Here is a 21,231-nt window from a genome sequence, read left to right on the forward strand (position 1 = left end):
GTTAAAGAATACATATATTTTATGGGCAGATGGAAAAAAGGTGGCTGCAAGTGTGGAAAACAGGCAATCCACTTGGATATCTGTTCTTTGAAGGAAGAACACTGTAGAGGAACTGACCATTGCTGGAAGGAACATGAAAAATATTTTAGGTACATCAGGAATGCTCATTTTTATCAAGCAATTGCTAGTCTGTAACTAGAGAGCAAACTAGGTTTGCCAGTAAGTGTAACCCTTCAAAATGTGATTTATTCTTCCTGGCCATCTGTATCCTCCAAGAGTAGTGTGATAACACATCTGGCTGTAGCCGCAGGGTTGGATTTCACTAAGTAGTGGAAAAAAAGTAGAACATTCGGTATATGGAATATTGGTGCCATAAGAAAGTTAAATACCTCAGCTCCTCCTCCAAACTAGAGAAGGAGAAAGAAATGTAAATGTGAGATAAAAATTAGGCACACAGAGTACTGATGTTTCATACTCAGTGGCATCTTGAATACAAGGAGAATGTAAAGAAACAGAGGTTTATCTTTTATGAAGTGACATTTGCTCCTCTGACTACTGGTATAGTAATATTCTGAAGGCTTTCATCATAGGTAGACTTGTTCAAGTGAACTACAATAGTGTAAATGTTTTGCAGGTAGTCTTGAACAAGTGACCTACATAATGTAAATATTTTACATCGATTTGTGTTGTTATAAACAAGGGTAACATGGCCTATATTGTTTTGAAAATGTGTGGAAAATGGAAAAAAAAAGAAAAAAAACCAAATCAAAACAAAGTGCTGGTGTGTGAGTTGGGTGGGAAAGAAGATGTGAGATGGCTTTTTGGGGGTGGCAGCTCTTCCCCAGAGAGGTGTGAGTTTTCCAGTGCTCTGCTGCGGAGGGGCTGGTCCCCTTGGGGGCACAGTGACTCCCTCTCTGTCTTCAGCTGCTTCTGCTCTCACCCTGTGGCTGTGCCTTTCCACACCCAAGGGAGACCTGATTGCCACCATGTTCATGGCTGTCCTTGCTCTGTGGTCTCTGATGAGTGTTTGGGTCCATTCTGGGTGGGTGGTATGGGGTGGTCTTTCTCTGGCTACCAGCTATTGAAGTATTGTGTCCCCCCACTGAGTTCTGTGCCAGGGCGTCTGGAAATGCAGGTTAACACGGATTGTCACTGTGGGGTTGTGAATTTAGCATGTGCTCCCCAGGCAGGGAGATCTGTCATATTCAGCTTCCCAAAGGCAAAATATTTGTCTCCTCCTTTTTTCAGTCAAAACTAGAGAACTCCAATTGTCACTGTATTTTAGGTAGGTCCATCCCGGGAAATTCAGAGTCATCAGCTTCAATATACTTCGAGGAGAAAATGTCCTGAATATCAAGGCAAGTTGAGACTGAGGACTGACTTGTACTGGTTTATAACTGGACTTGAAAAGAAATGCTTCACATCAATGATCCAGGGGTCTGCACCGCAATGTTCCTCTTCAGAAAAATTAATGATGTGAGGAGGACAAGACCACCTTGTTCCTGGGACTGTGTGGGTTTATAGCATTTGCCAGAGAGCTTGGCCATCTGCAACAACTTCAAAGGAACACCTACAGAAGGGAAGAGACCGGTGTCCCACGGTTTTGGCATGAGCTAGCATTCAGGACAGCAGCTGCTCCTGTGGAAGTAGTTCTTTTCAGGAGTTTGGTCGGTTAACAATTATTTTTTTGTTTTACTCAGCATATGTGATCTCCATGTCAGCTATCCATCTAAAGAGGCTGCATAACTGATGTTTGACCAGGGTAGCACCTAAAAGAAAGTAAAATGTAATTTGGAGAGCACCAGATAATTAGATCTGCTGGTTCCCAAGCTAAACCCTTAAATAAATGTGGGAGTAAATGGAAATAGGAATTGGATCTGTGCACAGAGCTGATCTTGGCAGATCAAGATAAGAAGGTTACATTTTTTTTGTTTATTCTAGTAGCTGGGGAGGGAAAGTGTGCAGGCAGGAGGACAAGAAACATGAAATAGCATCGCCAGGAATAATGCTTTAAATATGAGAATAGCAGATGAAAATGTTTGATGATTATTCTGACTCAAGCCTGCAAAGCGAGAGGCACAGGAGAGCAAAACAAAGTAAGGAATAGATCTTATGTTTTGGAGCTGAGGACTCCCTGTCCACTCATAACCTTGGAGCTGCTAAAGATAGCCTAGGGTGGGGTGCCTCTCATCCAGCCTTCGACCTGCCAAAAGGAATACAGCTGGTCCGAGCCAGCCGTTGGTGTTTCCTCTCCATTGCGTGGAGAAAGTGTTGTCTCCGGTGCCTAAAATAAATGGGATGAATTGCCCTCTAGAGGTGCCTGTCTTTTTCCACTGGTTTAAGACAAAGTGAGAGGAATCCACTCTGGATTACAGGAATGATTCCTCGTGGACTTCTGGATTTCAGGTTATTGGAGAGGCTACAGAAAGAAATGGACTTAAGCCCAGAGACACCCTTTCAGAGAGCCAAGGCTGCTGGGCATCCTTGGGAAATGACTTTAACGCCGGCAGCTCCCTATGCAGAGCAGGGACACAAGCTCACGCCAAATGAAAATACTGCAAGAGGTTGTGAGGCAGGCACAAAGATATCTATCGTGGAATCCAGCATAAGAGGCAGGCTGAAAATATCTGGTCGATGCCTTGGCAAAACATTTGTGGCTCACGGACCGAGTGGTCATGAAGTGCAAGAGCTATTGCAGGAAGGAAAGAAAGACCTACCGTGTGTGTGCGGCTGAGGTACACAGAGCCTCCCTGGGACCAGGAGGAACTCCGCTGTGCCACCGCAGGCGAGCTGGGGGCTCTCGAGCACGCACGGGGCAGCGGGGGCTGCCAGCCCTTCCTCAGCTCCCACTGCCCGCCTGCTCCGGGCAGGCGCTGATGGGCAACAGCAGCGCACCAGAAAACAATATTGTTATGTGCAAATGAAAGATCATAAAATTAGCCTGCTGCCAGTGGGCAAACACCAGCTGCTGATAAGAAAACCACCAAAAATATATATAACTTGTTAGTCTGTTTTAGTATGTCCATTGCACAGGAAATTGTAGTCTGTCGCAGTCTATACATTAGCTAGTATACACGATGTAAAGAGCTTAATAAAGCAGATGAAACGCAGCACCAGTCCGTTTTCAAGAAGTACGTATCGTTATCTTCCTGAAGTTCCTCAAGGAGAAGCCAGGCACCTAATAATAACAGGGAAACTTTTAAAAACTCACATAGATCCACTTGTCATTGGTCACTTGTTAGATCCACTTGTCTAACAAGGTCACTTGTTAGAACTTGGGAAATCCATCCATTACTGAATCTTTTACTGCAATATGTAGTTTGGCTTTTACAGTTGTGTGTCCCTCCTACCAACTTTAGGTTTGCGCACCAGTCTAAATTGTCTCAGAACCTGACGATGACTTCAGGTGTAAACAGCAAACTCCTTTGTAACGTGTCGAGAAAGTTGATCTCTCAGTCCTGACAAGAAGTGAAGGTCCTCTCTTTCTCACTGTTTTTACTGGTTTGTCATCTGTTGAGTAGTGCCACAGCAACTTCACTTTTAGGTACTTACATTTCATAGAAATGCAAGTCTTGATTTCTTTGCAGACAGTGAGACATTACCAGCATTTCTGTCTCATGGGGCTTGAGCGGTACTATTCGTTTAAAGCCTCAGAGGTCCTGTTTTGCCTTGGTTATAGAGGATCTGCTAAGCTGTGGCATAAATGAATCATCCTGTTTGCTTGCTTTGGCTCCCAAATATGCTTCGTCATAAGTGGGGCCTCTGGGAGGGAGGTCAGACTATGACTGGAAATAGTTGATGCTATGTTTGTTTACTTGCAAAAAAAAAAAAAAAGACTCTCAAGTAACTTGTAGCTTTCAAGTTGGGGACACAGCTGAACTAAATAATTAAAGGGTAGCGTTACATCTACCCTCAGTATGTTGCTTATATCCACTCTTATCCTTTTGACTGGGATTTAACATGGCTGGTCTTCAGCCGAATTGAGAACTCTCCAGAGGAGACAGTGGGCAAGCCATGGTGGTTTCCCAGCTCTCGTTATCGTAACCCAGCCAGCCTGTGGATGCTGAAGACTAGGGCCTCCTTTTCCTGAGGAGAGAAGCTATCAGCTCAGGGGAGAAACATATGCCCTGCCTTTGATCACAGCTGATGGGTAGTTTACCTGCTGAATCTAAGCCAGTAAAATGCAGGAGGAAGCGCAGAAGAGAAAGATCAGAGATTCACATCTCCACCTGAGAGTGGCAGAGCTGTATGACTGATTGCTCCTTGCTAGGAAAGAACATATAACCTTTTTTTTTTTATTATTATTACCACGTTGACATTGTGCCGTTTAGGAATTATGGGTTGCGTGGGAGAACGTAAGGATGAGTGGAAGAGGGTGGCTTCCCACGGGGAGAGAGCTATGCAGGACTGCAAGGAAATTTGGGGAATGAAGAACTTGTGAGAATAGTCAATATGAGCTTATCTTCTGCCTGGAAAGGCAAAGAAAGGCCATGGTAGCTGCCCGTAAGCACATCCAGTGGGAGAGTAAAAAAGCAAAGGCATGTAATTATTTCCGCTAACGAAGGAGACTGGGACGAAAAATGCATAACCAAAATTAAGTTGGCTGGTAATCACTGCAGCAGTGAGATCTTGAAAGAGCTTCTCAGCAGGAGTAATGGCTAGGAAAAGAAATGACTTTTAACCTGGACCTGGGTACATCTATAAAAGGGATTTGATGTGTGTGACAGCAGGGGGTCTTCCTGCAAGGCTGCATCACGTCCTCCAGCTTTGTGCTCTTTATTTCCACTGAAAAAGGGCTGGACAGCTGCAGATAAAAAATGCCATCTAAGTTTAATTATTGCGTTATTACTATTTCCTCAGTTAAATCTCCAGTGCCCATATTTACTGCCCTTTAAAGCTTGTAAGGGCTGGAAGATCAAAGGATTAAACACTGAACACAATTGCTGGATATGTCTTTGTAGACATGTCCAAAGTCCTAATCTGCTTTAAACTCTGCTGGAAGATACCAGTTGCCCCTGGAAAATAGCCCTTAATGAGATTTGGCTTTCCTAATGGAGAGGGTGATCCAGTCTCTAAACAAAACTGTGTTGTAAGAGATGAGTTAGCTCTTCATATGACCCAAGTGCCTGTGTTATGGGGCGAAGAGGAGGAAGCTCTTAAACACTGCTCTGTCCTTTTTCACTCAGTCTCATTAATGTTGTGTTCTGCTTGTTTATTTTGCTGTTTAACGGCTGCTCCTGTGGCATTCACTCTTGGCTGTGCACTGGGAACTGTGATGGAGCAACGTTGCCCCAGCAAGGGTCCCAGGAGCTCAGGTTCTCTCAGACTGCAAGCAAGCAGCAGGAGTGATGCCTCTATCGGGAATGTCAGGTCACTAGAGACAAGGAGAAACGAGCACAGTAATGATAAGTGGCAGTGGCATCCAAGTCCCAGCCCTGGAAGAGTGCTTTAGGACATAGCAACCAGCTGCTGAAACATGACCGCTAGAGACTTGACAGAAATACTTTATAGTTTATGGGATCACATTTCAGGATTAGTGCCTGTGCCTGAATGTTGGTTTTTGGGGGTTTTGTTTTTTTTTTTTTGTTTGTTTGGTTGGTTGGTTTTTGTTTGTTTTTTTTTTTTTTTTAATTTCATTATAAAAGCAGAATGTTGATTTACCCGAACACAATCTTCTCACTCCTCCTTCAATCAGTAACTCAAGTTTTTCATCAACTGTCTACCCAGTATGGGACACACTGGTTATGCAGAGGCAGTCCGAGACTGCATATAAATCAGTTGCCAACTTTGTAGTTTAGATTTAGTGCTTGTAATATTTAACATTGGTATTAATTTTATTTCTTTTTGATTAAGAAAATTAATTAAACGGTACTTTTACAATGATTTTTAAGAGTGATCATGGGACTTTATTCTTTGTTATTCTTAAAACCAAATTATTATGATGCAATGCTTTGAGGAGGTCTGAGCATGTCACAGCTTGTTTGCACAGGCAAAACACAGTCACAGAGATTATCCTTGGTCCTCGGTCTCTTCAGGCAGTTGGTCCAGTTTCAGCACTTCCTTTTTTTTTCCATCTTCCTTTAATTTATTATGTTTGTAGCACATATTTCAGAAAAGTGGATGCAAGGGGTCCAGCTGTACAAAGACCCTGCTCAGAGTGGTGGGATGGGTTAATTTTCTTCAGCTGTGTAGCTTTGCCAGTGTTGCAAATCCATACAGCTTTCCGTGCGTGTCATGAAGCCTCACCTGGAGCTGGTGGGACTCTTGGATGATGAGCTATGTGCAGGACTCTTGCAGATGAGCTCAGGAGGGGTAGGAATCCTCTCTGACTGGATGCTATCCCCATTTGCCCATCTTCCACTGAAGACCGACCATTCAGAAAACCCAGCAGAAGCAGGCAGGACCCTTCCTTTCCTTCCTGCTTAGGGGCTGGTATCAGTATGGAGATGGGGAGGGACAGCAGAGAGACCAGTCCCAGCACAACCCACCTGTGAGCCGTAGTCCTGCTTCCTCTCTTCCCAAGACATCTTGTTCAGGAAGGGGAGAAAGAAAACTCCGCTGCATCTTCTCACACCTCTTCCTTTCCTCTGCTCTGTCAGGGCAGAGGAAAACGGGCACATGGTGGGACCCAGCTTCCTGCCTGGGGGGAAAAGCCCAAACAGAGCACCCTGCACGGTAAACGAGTGGAGACCTGAGTGGAGATGTCAGGTCTTGGTGTGGTGCAGACAGGACCTCACAGCCCAGGAGCTGGCAGACTTGCAATCTCTCTCTTCAGCTCTTTGGCTCCTTGGGTTTCTGTGCACTCAATTTTTCCCTTCAAAACAAATCATTTTGCTCAATTATTGAAAGAAACACCAGAGAGGGAGAAAAAGAATTTAAAAACAAGTGGCCTGCTGAAATAGGCATATTGGACCATAACATCCCTGTAGCCCGAAACAAACAGGCTTTTATTTTGGGAGAAGCAAAACTCCCCCACCTCCCATTTTCTCACACCCCTCTCCTCACGGTGGCTGGGGCACCCTGCCTGCCCTCCAGACCTCGTCTCTTGCACTATCTCCTGTAAGAACGGGGAAAGCCCTGCTACAACAGTGGCACATCTCTACCTCCGTGGCATAGCCCTCTCTTCATTTCAGGCTATTTTCTCCAGTCAGCCGAATTCCTGGGTAATGTCAAGCCAACGGAGTGCCCCAGGCCTGGCTGTTCCTCTACCTGCATGGGTGTTAGGATGCAGTTACTTTGACTTCAGTTCAGGGTGTTTTCCTCAGGGCTGAGGCAGTTCCGATTGCCTCATGAGGTGGGAGCCTTTGACTCCTCGCTATGTATCTAACATGAAATTGGGCATGTAATTCATTTTTTCGACACCAACCAAAATATGTCACTAATGTCACTATGTCACTAATTCATGGATGCCTGTGGTCATACGTTGTCATTCAGCTTTTCCATGTGAGCTTGAGTAAAGCTTTAATGCATGGGATCAGAGACCAAAAAGTATTTTACAATAAAATAATGTGAGCTGAGGAATTTTTAATGAATTACTTCTTTAATTCGGATGTTGATAGTATTGTCTTTTCGAACTTCTGCATTTCTCATGTCATTTAAACACTGTAAGAGTACTGACCCCAGGTTCATGTGAGCAAGCTAAATTTTGGTCATGAAAAAATGCATACTCCTAATGAAACACAGTAGGTTGTTAAGAAGCAACTAACATAGTCGCAGCTTTTTTCACTTGGTCTGAACTTGTCCTTTTAAGACAAATAGTTAATGCGTACATGTTTTAGTTGAAGAAAGGGGCAATTTTAAAGTTAGCACGGTTATTCTTTTGTCGCATGTGATTTGTTTGCTCACCTTTTGACCTCCTTGCTTTCAAAAGTTATTGACGTTTCTTACATTTATATTCATGGACATAGCAGAATTAGACGAAACCCAGCACTAGAGCTTGGATATTTTAGTTTGGCATGCCGTTAGCCTGAGGGACATATGCTTCTGTCTGAACTGTTTTAGACTTTCGCAACTTACTATTCAATAGCTTAATACATTCTTTCAAAAAAACTCTAATGAACTTGAGTTATTTGTTGCGCTCCCACAGGCCCCAGAGAGCATTTCGGAACATCACAAATGCTTGGGTCTCTTGGATCCACTGCCTCGACCTTGTGGCTCTCCAGAGTTTAAAGCCAGGGTCTCAAATGATGTTTTTCAAAGCTATGGGCTTGGGGAACTACTTCCCATACCTCATAACACATACACAGAAGTGCAGGATGGAAGGAAAGAAAGAAGGTGACCAACAGTTGTCCTAATTTTCACCTAGAAGAAATTGATGAATCTTTTTTCTGCGTGTTTTGGGATTTTTTTGACAACAGAAAAACTCTGACTGTATACAACTGCAGAATAAGAAAGCAAAAAAACCCAACAACCTCAGGAAAGTTTTCTTAAGGTACTCAAAACTATTGCTTATCTGTGATGTCTTTGTGTTTATCAGGGACATTAATGACCAGATGTCCATTCAGTAATACATGCAGCTAACCTTTGACCAGTAAATTTGAAGTTTCTTTGCTGCGTCATTTGCAAGAAATACTTGATCCAGCTGGGTGTCAAAGAATGGACACAGCATTAGTAATCACCCACATGTGTTTGGTTTAAGTGACTTGCTTGCCTTTCCACAGGAGCTTTGAGGCAGAACTAAGGATGAAATCTGATTCTCAAAGGCAACATTCACATCCTTAAAAAAAATAATCGGTCTTCTCTTTCTTTTTCTTCAACCCCCGCTTCATCCCTTACTAGCTTCCAGCTTTTTCAGTGAATAAGAAAGGAATCCCACCATGAACAACCTCCGGTATGGTTCAGGCCTGATTCACTTCCATGGCTTGGTCCATCTTGTGCTCTGCAAGGTGGGGAAAAGAATATGAAGCATCATGTATTTAAAAAATGTATCTTAATGTATCTGAATCCTTGATAATCCATTGCCTCATTTCAGAAGGCTTGATTTTGTAATCTTATTTATGTTTTTCAAACACTTTTTTGTGTGTGTATGTTTTCCTAAAATAGCTTTCTGTTGATTAAAAATCACAGCGGTAAGTTGAATGTCAGTCAAGCCAGGCCCAGCTGGAGTCAAAAGGATGGGGGATGTAAATTAGAGAAATAGTACTGCAGTGTGTAACACATTTAATGTGGATGGACACAGGAAAATACTGCCATTCAAAATTAGGGATTATAGTGTTATTTCTACTGTTTGCCTCTTGTGTGACTATTTCTTCCACCGATCCTGACCCCTCTGCTACTGTTTGTGACTCCTTGCCTCGGTCCACTTCTGACTGCACCCAGTCTCAGTCTCCACCCTGACATTTTTTGCATCTCTCTTTCCTGTTTTTGGGCTAGCTGTCTCTTGCAATTTGGCTACGAGGAGATAAAATATGAAATCATGCCATATGTTCTCACTCAGTATCTTTGTACTGCTTTCCTGGCTTCAGCCGAGAAGGAAAGCTTTTCCACAAACATCTGCCAGCTGATGACTGCTTAAACTGGAAAATAGCTCCTTGGTTCCCCTAAAGAGGTACTTTTCCTTTCTTGTCTGGGAACAAACCTACACTTTTTCTAGGAAAGGCGTAAGCTAATGCTGAAGGCCATTGAGTTCTTGAGCCGCTTTTTTCAGAAACTATTAAGCACTTTGCATCTTAACTTGCATCCTTCCACACTGCATATAGAGCATGTCTCTGCACATACAAAGAGGATAGATCGTGTTTGGCTTTGAAATATATTCTCCCATCCACATCTCAAGACAGAGGTCATCCATCATTCTCCATTCTGACTTTGTGTGAGCCGACATGGGCAGGACGCAGGAACGACCACAAACCCACAGATGAAAGGCAAAGAACAAATTTGATCTCGATACCTCACGGACCAGGGGATCTCTGAAGCAGCACCCAGGCAGAGGCATGCAAGTGGGGGACACAGGCCTCTCAGGGCAAGAGAGCCCTTATTAGCAAGAGAGACCTTGTTAGCGAGAGAGTGAGGGCTCCAACCTTTCCTTCTTGCCTGTATTTCAAGAGTTTAAGCAGGCGTAGTTTTCCACCTTGCTTTGATCTTCTCCAACATCAGCGCAGGAATCTCAAGCGTGTTTGATAAGGTGCCCCTGAGCCCATCCCAGGCCTATGTTACCGATGTGCGGTTGTTCTACTCGTCGAGCACATAAGACTCAGCAACAATTAGTGTGATGTATGTGTTTTCCAGCACCCCACGTGCAAGTCACTTGAGAGTGTTTACAATCCTCCTTGCCAATCTTTCGTTGTTTTCCCACAGGCTTGCACTAGGCCAACCAGACCTATAGGCTGATATACCACCTATTTCTTTAAATGGGAAATTTGACTCCCTGAACTTGCAACGTATCTAAGTTCTGCACATGCTGCACCTTGCTCTGTAGATCCAAGACAACAACAACTCCACTTCCTAATTTCTAGCATTTTCTTCTATGTGGCCTGAATATTTCCTACGTGCCTACAGTTGGACACTGATCCTTGCACAGAAGCATGTGTTGTAGAGCAATGCGCTATTAGAGCTGTGCTGATATTAAGACTTCTGCAGAGACATTTAGACACCAAGAGGCAGCCTGAAAAGCGGGAGTTTGACACAGCTATAGGATGAATGACTTCCCCTGGGAAGGGGAAAGACCAGATCTAAGCTGCTTTTTAGAGTGAGATAGCTGAAACTCCACCCCAGAAGAGTGCCACAGTGTGCCAGACTGCACATGCCCAAATACTGTGTCCAGTTCTGGGCTCCCCAATTCAAGAAAGACAAGGAACTACTGGAGAGAGTCCAGTGGAGGGCTACGAAGATGGTCCAGGGTCTGGAGCATCTTTCTTATGAGGGAAGGCTGAGAGACCTGGGGCTGTTTAGCCTGGAGAAGAGAAGACTGAGGAGGGATCTTATCAATGCTTATAAATATCTAAAGGGCCAGTGCCAAGAGGATGGGGCCAGACTCTTGTCAGTGGTGCCCAGTGACAGGACAAGGGGCAACGGGCCCAAACTGGAACACAGGGAATTCCATCTGAACATGAGGAAATACTTCTTTACGGTGAGGGTGACAGAGCACTGGAACAGGCCGCCCAGAGAGGCTGAGGCTTCCTTCTCTGAAGATATTCAGAACCCACCTGGATGCATTCCTGTCCAACCTGCTGTAGGGGAACCTGCTGTGGCAGGGGGGTCAGACTAGATGATCTTCAAAGGTCCCTTCCAACCCATGCCATGCTGTAGTTCTGTGATTCTGTGAATGCTGAAACACTCAGGGGAAAGGGCAGGGAGACACGAGTGTCTGGTCCTGCAACTGTGACGGTTTTCTTCTGATAAGCAGCTAATGTAGGAGGCAGGCTAATCCCAGGGAGCAGGGAGAGGAGCTCCCCAGCCCTGCTGCTTCTTGGGGAGGTCGTCTGACCCCCTGTCCCCAGCTTACTTTTCCCTGTTTCCAGGAGTGCAGCGTGGGACTCTCCCTGGAATGGGAGGATTTGGGAAGGATGGGGAAGGGGCAGTCCTTCTTATGTCTCCTTCCCCAGTCCTTCACGTGAAGGAATAAACTAGTTGTGCCTCATGCTGTCTGTTAGCTTTTCCAGTTTTATGAATTCAGACTATTTATTTATAGCTGTGGCTGTTCATCCTAGTTCTCAGTTTTTGTACAATTTCTTTTGCATTTGAAACTCATGAGAGAGCTCCTTATGCAACCTTGTTGGTACTTACCTACAGTAAAACCTTGCTTTACATGGAGATTGTCTGATGGTTTTGTTGATTCTGGAAGCTTTTTCCCTAGGAAAGCCTTAGATTTCCTTCCAAACGGATACTAGGCTGATCTCATTCTTTTGGATCAAAGATTCTCCCGGTCTCCTGCAACTTGTGGTACTGATTTACTTATGTCATTCTCGATACATAATGACACAATTAAAGAAAATGGAAGAAATGTGAGAAATATACTTTGTGTTAGTTAATTTCCTGCTTACAGATTGTGTCAGAGCGCTAAATATATTTCACATGAAAGAAGTCTTTCAAAATAGACATTAAAAAAATCTTTAGTAGTTAATATCTGATTTTAATGTTCCATTATTTCAAATAAAAGAGATTCCCTCTGAATTTATTCTATTTTATATATACACACCATAGAAACACTACAGATGCATGTATTTGTGGAAGATTGCAATCTGGCCAGTTAATAACATAGCCAGATTACACTAGGATATTGGTATACAAAGGTACAGAAGAGGACAAGAAAGGCACATGAGAGGTTTTTGGCTGCACAGTCAAATTGTATACGATTCTTTTGAAGTCAGGAAAGAGATGGAAGGCATGCTTGTTCGATGTTTTTAGGTAAAAATAAAAAGGGAAAAAAAAAAAAGAGATTCAGTCTCACAGTCAAGACAGAGTTAAGGATTTGCCAGTACTGGAGATCTGAACTATTCAGATATCTGTTGGGAAAGAAACAGAGGAGGGCACAGATGATGCAGCAAGTTCTGGGAACGTGTTAGTGGCCACTTTTTATTGTAGAAGCAGAGGAAGCTGATAGATAAGGGACAGTAATTAAGTCTGTTTGAAATTCAATTCAGCCAGAAGTCAGAGGGCAATGTGTGTTACAGGAGGCTACAAAACAATAGCATTCCAAATAAAGGAAGGAAGCCCCGAATTGATGTGAGGCAGACAGGTAGGAGGATATCTTTGGAAGACATTCCAAGGAGTATCTAAGGAACAAGAACACATATAAGAGACAAAAAGCTGATTAAAACCAAGGTGGGTTTGCCAAGAACAAAACATGCTTTACCAATTCTGTTTCCTTTTTTCCAGGATAACCGGCTTAGTGTTAAAGAAATAATTGTGGTATGTCTCAGATTTAGTAAGGGTTTTGAGGAGTGCCATAAGTAAGCTAGGAAATGTGGTGGAGATGATGGGAATGTAAGGTTGGTGCTCAGCTAGTTAGAAAACTGTACTCACAGAGCAGTCAACAATGGATTTTTGTGAAATGGGGGATATTTCAAGTCAACGCTGCGAATTTAACTCCTGGGAATGGCTTGACTCTACCTAATCTAATCATTTAGGTTAAAAACGTTGGTGATGGACAAGGGAATAGTTTCATGAAGTTATACTTCAAATTACAGTAGGTAAGAGTGGAAGAACCTTGAAGACAAACAGCAAAGGTCAAAGTGAGTCTGAGATGTTGGGGTGATGGTACCTGAGGATAAATTCAAGAAAGAAAATACTAGGAAAAACATTTAGTGGTATCTGGGGAACTGATTAGGCAATAGCAGCTCTGCAAGGCATATGGAAAACAAAGACAATCAGAAATTGAGTTAGTCAATACTGCAAAGCAGTTGCAACAAAGACAATTTGAATTGACGTGTACTAACAGGGTTCTTTTTCATATAACATGAGAGGTATTTATTCTTTTCTATCCTTACTAGGAAGATTTTATCCTTACCGAGTTTTGGAATCACATTTTGAGAAAGATGCACATACATTGGAAAGAATACAGAACAGAGATCCAGGAAGAAGAGTTTTGGAGAATATGATTTATTTGGAACAAATTTAAACAACCGAGTTTGTTTATATGAGAAGATTAAGGGAATATCGATAACATGACAACAGACTTCCAAAATGGTAAGAAGATAGCAAACAGTTGTTTTCCATGTTCACTGGATTAGGACGAGCAGTAATCTCCTCAGTTTTGGATGGGAAAATAAACATTTATGTACTGTATTAGGGAACCCTGGTTCTACATTAGGAAAAACTCCTCAGCTTAAGCAAGTTTTTCTAGTTTTCCTAGTTCAGGCACAAAAATAGGCTATGATGGGGGGGGGGGGACTATGAAATATTTATGAGTATCTTAAATGACCATCAGGATGTTGCAGATCTACCAGCCATACTTCAGGGCAAAAGCACAGATTAGATGACGTTGTGAAGTCCCTTTGAGCTACATCCCAGCTTTTTCCTCCAAGGTCCTGTGCAAGGGATTGTGGAGTTGTTCCCTCTTCCCTCAGCCAACAATGTACCTGCGTATCAGTTTAACATGTCAGGCCCTTCTTTAACATCTTCTGTCTGTAGTTCCAACAGCTTTATCAGAGTTTTTGCAGACTACTTCAGAGTTAACCTTTTCTCTGTGTGCACTGAAGCTGAGAAAGCTTTGATTCTTTGTTACTCCAAGTTTAGCAGCCCAAGTTTTCCTGTCTGTTTTGGCTAGGGACAAATACGTGGTTTAATCTCTTCAGAGAAATACCAGCTGTACTTTTGGTACTCCGAGGCTGTGTTTCATTGTTGAATGTTTGAACTCAGTATGGCATAAAAACCTGAGAGGCTTTCTTTGGAAGCCTTCAGTGATGTTTACAAATAGCAGTATGCAAAATTTACCTTAGCACCTCTTCCACACCCTACCTTTCTAAGTCTGTGGACACAAATACACATTTTATATAAACATACAATTCAATTTTTGTTCAGATTCACAGATCAAATGACAATATAGCTATATAATTAACTGTGATTTCACATTTCCAAAAGAACCTTTATTTAACATTTCCTTTTCCCTTTTTTTTTTTCCTTTCTGTACAAGTTTCCACCCTATGTTATTTGTTTTGACCAGGGAAACACTGTAGTTTCTTTCCTTCACTGTTTTTTTTGGGGGGTGATTTACACAATGATTATTTTGGCTGCAGGAATTTGGACGTCAGCAGCCAGTTAACAAACAGGTTAGCTTATTGACATTGACGCTTGTATCGATCATGCAGTCTGTAAAAGTTGCTCAATGCTTTTCAGTTGAATTTGGGTTCTTACTGTCCTCTGGTAATTCTGTAACCAGTCTCAAATAAGCATTTGCATTTTCAGTTGCAGGTACTGTAAATACCCTGATATGGCTTGGAAGAAATTAAAAAGAAAAAGCAATTAAAAATGGTTTCAAAAAGATAGATCTGAAAATCATAGATCAGAACTACAAGGTCACAGCCAGCGTGCAGCTTTCTGATGGTGATATTGTCCTAAGAAATATCTTTGATAATCAGATCATTGCAGGAACTTTTCCTAATAAAACTAATTATAAAGCAAACTCCTTTAATAAAACACATTATTTTCCTTTCTTATTATTTATCACATTTAGATGATTTATGGGAGTTCTACATGCCAAAGTTGAAAATCAGCTGGAAAAAACTCAAGTTATATTCCAGGGATAAACACGATTACAATCCGATAAGGAAGAAGAACTTTTCCTCCCCTTGCCCCCACCCTTCCGCAGAGGGTCAAGGGATAGAGGTTGGCCTGTGATTATAAAGCTGCAGATGATAAAACCATGAGCTCCCACCCGCATGCGGAGAGAAATGCTGTGTCCATAACTGGCACATCGGTCTGAGAGGCCTAAAGAAGCTGTTCTGCAAAAGCCCTGTGATGCAAAAACAGGAGATGGAGCCTCCAGGGAGGGTGAAACCTCCTCCTGTCCACATACACTTTCCCTGCGCATCCTTACAGGACATACCATAAATCTACCAGCTGCAAGGACATGGTTTGGCATCCAGCTGGGTTGGGTTCCACGGGGCTGAAATGCCTCTAAGGATTAGTCAACGGCTGGGTGAAGTTAGCAGTGATCAGTAGCTGAGTGTGGTGCGATGCCGTCCCCGCCAGCAGCAGCAGAAAGAACAAGGTGTGAGGGCACGGAGCAGCTTTTGACTCAGCGATGCAGATGGCAGTGAAGCGTGCTGGGAAAGATCCCGGAGTTTTCATCAAGTTTTCTCTTAAAAAAATAGAACTGTGGCATAAGATACCATGCAGAAAGATTGTTCGGTAGTAATTCGGCTGAAGACTAAGCATTCAGGGGGAATTTGGCCTGAGACTAATTGGCTCAAACCTGAAACACACTGAGATGAGAAGCTCCTTCTTAATTTCTGACAGCTTGCCTGTATTCCTCAGTGCACACAGCCCTTTCAGTTCATCCCCAGTCTGCTGATTGCTGTTGACCAAAATGTGCCTGTCATTCAAACACTGCTCTACCCCATCCCGGCACAGCTCAGAAGCCTCTTGAGCTGTTTCTTTCAAGAAGCTGCATTGCTTTTGAAGGCTCTGAGGCAGGGACATGCTACTTTGACAGCTTTGGTAGTAGTACTTAGTTGAATACTTGTGAGATAGCACTGTTTAAACTGTGCTAGATGTAGCCAGGCAGAACAAAACAGGATTTAGTGTGGAATGAAACGAAAGTTTAGAACCTTATGCCCGGAGCTGTGATTCTGGCAAGAGGCAATCCTGGAGGAAAGGAAGACAGGTTGGCAGCAGCACGATCAGAGTATGGATAACTATAGGTTTTCTATTAGCCCCCTAATTTTTTTTTCAGTGCCGCTTCTCTTCAGATTAAGGACTCGGTGGGTACGAGCTTGGTGGATAACTTAAACCCAGAAGTGAAAGGGCTTTAAAAGAGCCGGGTCAGGAAAGACATGCAGTGAATAAGGGCTGAGAATTTTGGCTTCCCAAAAACCAGTGGAAACGTCCTCAGCAGAAACTGTGCACGTTTCCAGCTGAGCCTGGGAATCTCAAGAGCAACTGTGGATTGTTATTGTGGGCTGCAGTTTGCACAAAATCTATATACTCTAGTAACCGTACTCCAGCAGCCTCACAGTTACTCATTATTTCTGCTGCAGCAGAAAAGGGCATCAGTGCTGCCTTCTGCACTTCACAGAATATGAAGCAAAAGAGAAACTGATTTGCCCTTATCCAGATACGAATATTTCTGGGTCTCTGCAAACCTATTTAAAACTCCAGTCGTTCTCCAGTTTTCCAGCGACATCTCCCCGTAGGTGATGGGAACCTTTCCAACAACTTCAGTCAGAAGCAGATCAGGTCTGTAAGTAAAAGAAGTCTGTGAAAAGACATGCTCACTTCGATGGAATGCGTAGCACTTTCCTGTGCAAAGAGGAGCTGTGCAACGAGCCTGGCTTTCAAAAGTGAAGGAAAAAAAGCAAACAACATTTTGGGGGGGAATTTTCCTAAAGACCATTTGGTTGTGACACGTGACAGCTCTTCCTTTAAACAACTGTTTCTGAGAATTATAAGGAAGCCTTGCAGATTCCTTTTCCAGTAAATCCGTTTGCCCAAAACTCTTGCACAAAAGGCTCCGAACAAATGGGACTCATGCTGGAGAACAGCTTGCCGAAGCGGTTCTTGTGTAGGAGAGGTCTAAAGGTTTGTCTCAGTAATTAGCATACGCAGGCAGCTACCAGAAAGCAAATCTTGCTCCCAGTCGCTGGCGTGACATGTAAGCAGATGCCACATTGAACTTGAATGGAGCGTGTGTTTTTTAGGGACGAATGATACTCGAGACATGCAAAGGGGTACAATCCTATTCCCACTCAAAATAAGGGCAAAGTTCCCACTACCTTCAGGCCCTTTTTCCACGTGCATATCCACAATGAGAATTGCCCTGTTGATTGATTATGAGCATGAACAGATATGTGACAATAAGATTGCAGGAGAGCAAGCCTTCACTTGACTTATGCTCCCATAAATGTGGGTTTGGCAGCTTCCCACTTTTCCTTACCAGCCTTTGAAATATTTAATTGTTAAGTTCCTTCTACATGAAGATTGTAGCTAAGCAAGAGAATGAAAGCTTTCTTCCTTAAGGACGGGTGATTGCTACACCAGGTGGGCTTTACCTGCCATAACACGTGCTTGTGTACCGCAAGCCAGAGCTTTGGTTTTGTTGTGGCTCATTTAAGATCCTGATAATTCATATTGGAAGGAGCAGATCAGCCCTCGATACATCTTTTCTCTCTTGTATGTCACTGTCAAAATAAATGGTAACAACATAGAGAGGAGTTTTGTTTTTAACAGGCTCTGCAAAGGCAGAAGAAGCTGGCGCCAGTGCTCAAGCAGTTTGGATAATTTTGGCTACGTATGTACTGCAATGAGTAAATGTTGGTATGGTCAGGCTCAAATTAAAGCTGTTCTGTCTGCAAGTGCTTTAAAAATAAAAGAGACACAGGAAATGACTGAATTAGGAAACTTCATAAAATAAGATGGCAAGTTTTCCTTCACAATGGGAGAGGCCAGTGTCATTGGAGAAGAACAAAGTTTCCTTAATGAAAACTTTAGTCACTGGAAAATACCAATTTATTAAACCCTAAACTTCTCTAAAATATGAATTAATTTTGGCCTAATTAATTTCCAGGCACAACCTTTGCCTGGGATGTGGGGGAGGTGGGTTGAATGCTTTGTCCCTGAGCAAGTGAAGTGTGAGATTGAATCTCTCTCATCCCTGCAATTTTGGCTTTTCTTCAGGAGCTAGGATGTTCTTTAGGCTTTTTGTTAAAAAACTCGGGGAGATTTAATCTTCAACCCAATGTGCTAAGAGAAGAAATATCCAGCTCTTTGATATATTTGCCGAAAGGATGTTTCCTGTTTCCTCATAAATTATTTGGATTTTGGAGTGAGAGTCCACAGGCATTTTGAACTAATTCAGATAATTCTCTGGTAGTTGCTCCTCCAGTTGCTCCTCCAGTACTCATCCAAGTACAAGGAATTATTGGAACATGTGTCTCGCCACAGATCTTTTTGGATTTCCTTTCAGTCTGTACTGATAAGGCAATGAGAAAGAGCAACGTTTTCACAACTCACTTGGCCTCTCCAGCCTGAGGGTTCATTCATAGATCGCAATAGCTGGAACATCGCTAACATGGGCCAAGAACAGCTTCAGCATGTCACAGTGTGAAACATTGGTGCTTCTTGCAACATCAAACCTGGCACTTTTAAACGAGTCGGCTGCAGGATGAATGCAATTCACGTTGACTTAATTATCATGTTGATCACTGAGCTCCAGAAATTCCATCAGAATGTGATGTCCACGATGCTTGTGATATTGCATTTCTGTCTAGCAAGTGTTTCCTCCATCATCTGTAGAGTAACAGGGGGATGATCTCCAGCTGAACCTGAGACAAGCTGCAAAGTCCTATAATTTCTAGCCTGGAACCATTTTCCTTCTTGAACAATAGCAACAGACTCCTACAAGGGAGAGAAGAGACCGGCATCCTCTTTCCCTCCCACTGCTGATAGGAGTACTTTATTCCGCAATTTTGTTTGAGTGCTGTTAAGTAAAAAACAGTGGCATATCACACTGTCTGACTTATGCTGGTTCAGGTCACTGGTGCTGCTAACCTGCCAAGAGAGCTCTCAGGGGGATCCTACCAACATCTGTGCTGGGATCTGGGACTTTTATCTTGTTGCTCTCAAAAAGGTGAGGTGACAGACTTTGTGTATGTTACAGAATTATTTAGGCTAGTCAAACACATACTCTAAGAGCTATGGAAGGGTTGTATTGAATCTTCTCAGAGAACTGTCTGATAAAATGAGAGATTTAAATTTAGTGTAGAAAAATACAAAGCCTTTTTGTGCCTGTGGAAAAACGGTATTAGCTATACAAACAGCTGGCTCTTCATTAGCTGTCTGTGTTCAGAAAGGCATGTTGACATCACTGTGACTAGTTCTCCGAAAGCATCAGCTCAGTGATGAGCGGCAGTCTGTCAGAAGGGCTATCTGGTATTGTTAGGAAAGGAAGAGAGAACGGCACTAAAAAGGTCAAGATTCAATGTAGGGTTAGGTAATTCGAATAACATCAGCTAGTTGCATCAAAGCTAGCACACCAGTGTCTTGGAAAGACATATAGTTCTTGTCCCCCCATCACCAACAAAATACAGCACAGAGGAGAGGTGGTGTGGGGTGGCTTCGCTAGAAGGCTTTTCATCTTGGATATGCCTAGAGGATCCTCTGAGTCATAAACGGTAATGGAGAAAGTGAGCAGGAAATGATGTGTTCATTCTTTCTCACATAATCAGACTGAAGGGTGCCCAGCTAAATTATTGAGTGGCAGATTAAGGAAAAGCAACAAAGCACTGGATGAAAAGCTAGACATGAACTGGTAATGTGCTCTTGCAGCCCAGAAAGCCAAACGTATCCTGGGCTGCATCAAATGAAGCATGGCCAGCAGGTCGAGGGAGGTGATTCTGTTCCTCTACTCTGCACTGGTGAGACCCCACCTGGAGTACTGTGTCCAGCTCTGTACCCCTCAGCACAGGAAAGACGTGTACCTCTTGTAATGGGTCTAGAGAAGGGCCACAAAAATGATCAGAGGGCTGGAGCATCTCTCCTATGAAGACAGACTAAGAGAGTTGGGATTGCTCAGCCTGGAAGAGAAGGCTCCAAGGAGACCTTATTGCAGCCTTCCGGTACTTAAAGGGGGCTTATAAGAAAGATGAGGACAAACTTTTTAGTAGGGCCTGTTGCAATAGGACAAGGGGTAATGGTTTTAAACAAAAGGAGGGAAGATTTAGACTAGATAGAAGGAAGACATTTTTTACAATGAGGGTGGTGAAACACTGGAACAGGTTTCCCAGAGAAGTCGTAGATGCCTCATCCCTGGAAACAATCAGGGTCAGGGTGGACGGGGCTCTGAGCAACCTGATGTAGTTGAAGATGTCCCTGCTTATTGCAGGGGGGTTGGACTAGATGGCCTTTAAAGGTCCCTTCCACCCAAACTGTTCTATGAGTCTCTGATTCTATGATTCTACGATTCTACAATATAGTTTTAATCACAGAGTGTGTTTAGTGTTTGTGCAAGTGCAATTAATGTGTAAGTCATTTCCATGGGATGCCATGGAGGTAAGAAAGAGAAGAAGCTTAAAAAGAGACTAGACAGAGCTATGGAGGGAAAGTAAATTAGTAACTACTGAAGATGGGCATGACCTTTTGCTGATGGGATGCCTGAAATGCTGTTACTGGAAAATAGGAGAGTATAACAAATACAGACAAACTCTCATTAGCCTTGTTCAGCTAATATTTTTACAAATACCTGCAGCTGGCCATAGTCAGATATATGAGATTGTCTCAGGGGCTCTGTGGACCCTAGATTTGGTCTTATATGTCTGTTCTTCTGCCATATTTGTCCTAGCAATTGACAATTTTGATTATTTCTATTTTGTTAACCCATAAGCTACTATGCAGAACAAATGCAGGTCAATGATTTCAGTTTAACCAATGACTGCTGGAAAAATGAGGATTAGCTTCGCTAGAAACAGATACAGAATCAGAATTAGATCAGGTAACACCCTATCTGTGCATATCAACATAAAGGAAAATAGAAAGGCAGAGCAGTGGAGAGGAGATATGAAAAAGTTTCAAATCTACATTAAATATTAATGCCATAAGTCTGTGCCTAAAACAGACCCTCACTCAGTTATTCAGTGGACA

This window comes from Vanellus vanellus (genome assembly GCF_965231255.1).
Source record: "Vanellus vanellus genome assembly, chromosome: 1".
In the NCBI taxonomy this organism is placed as follows: Eukaryota; Metazoa; Chordata; class Aves; order Charadriiformes; family Charadriidae; genus Vanellus; species Vanellus vanellus.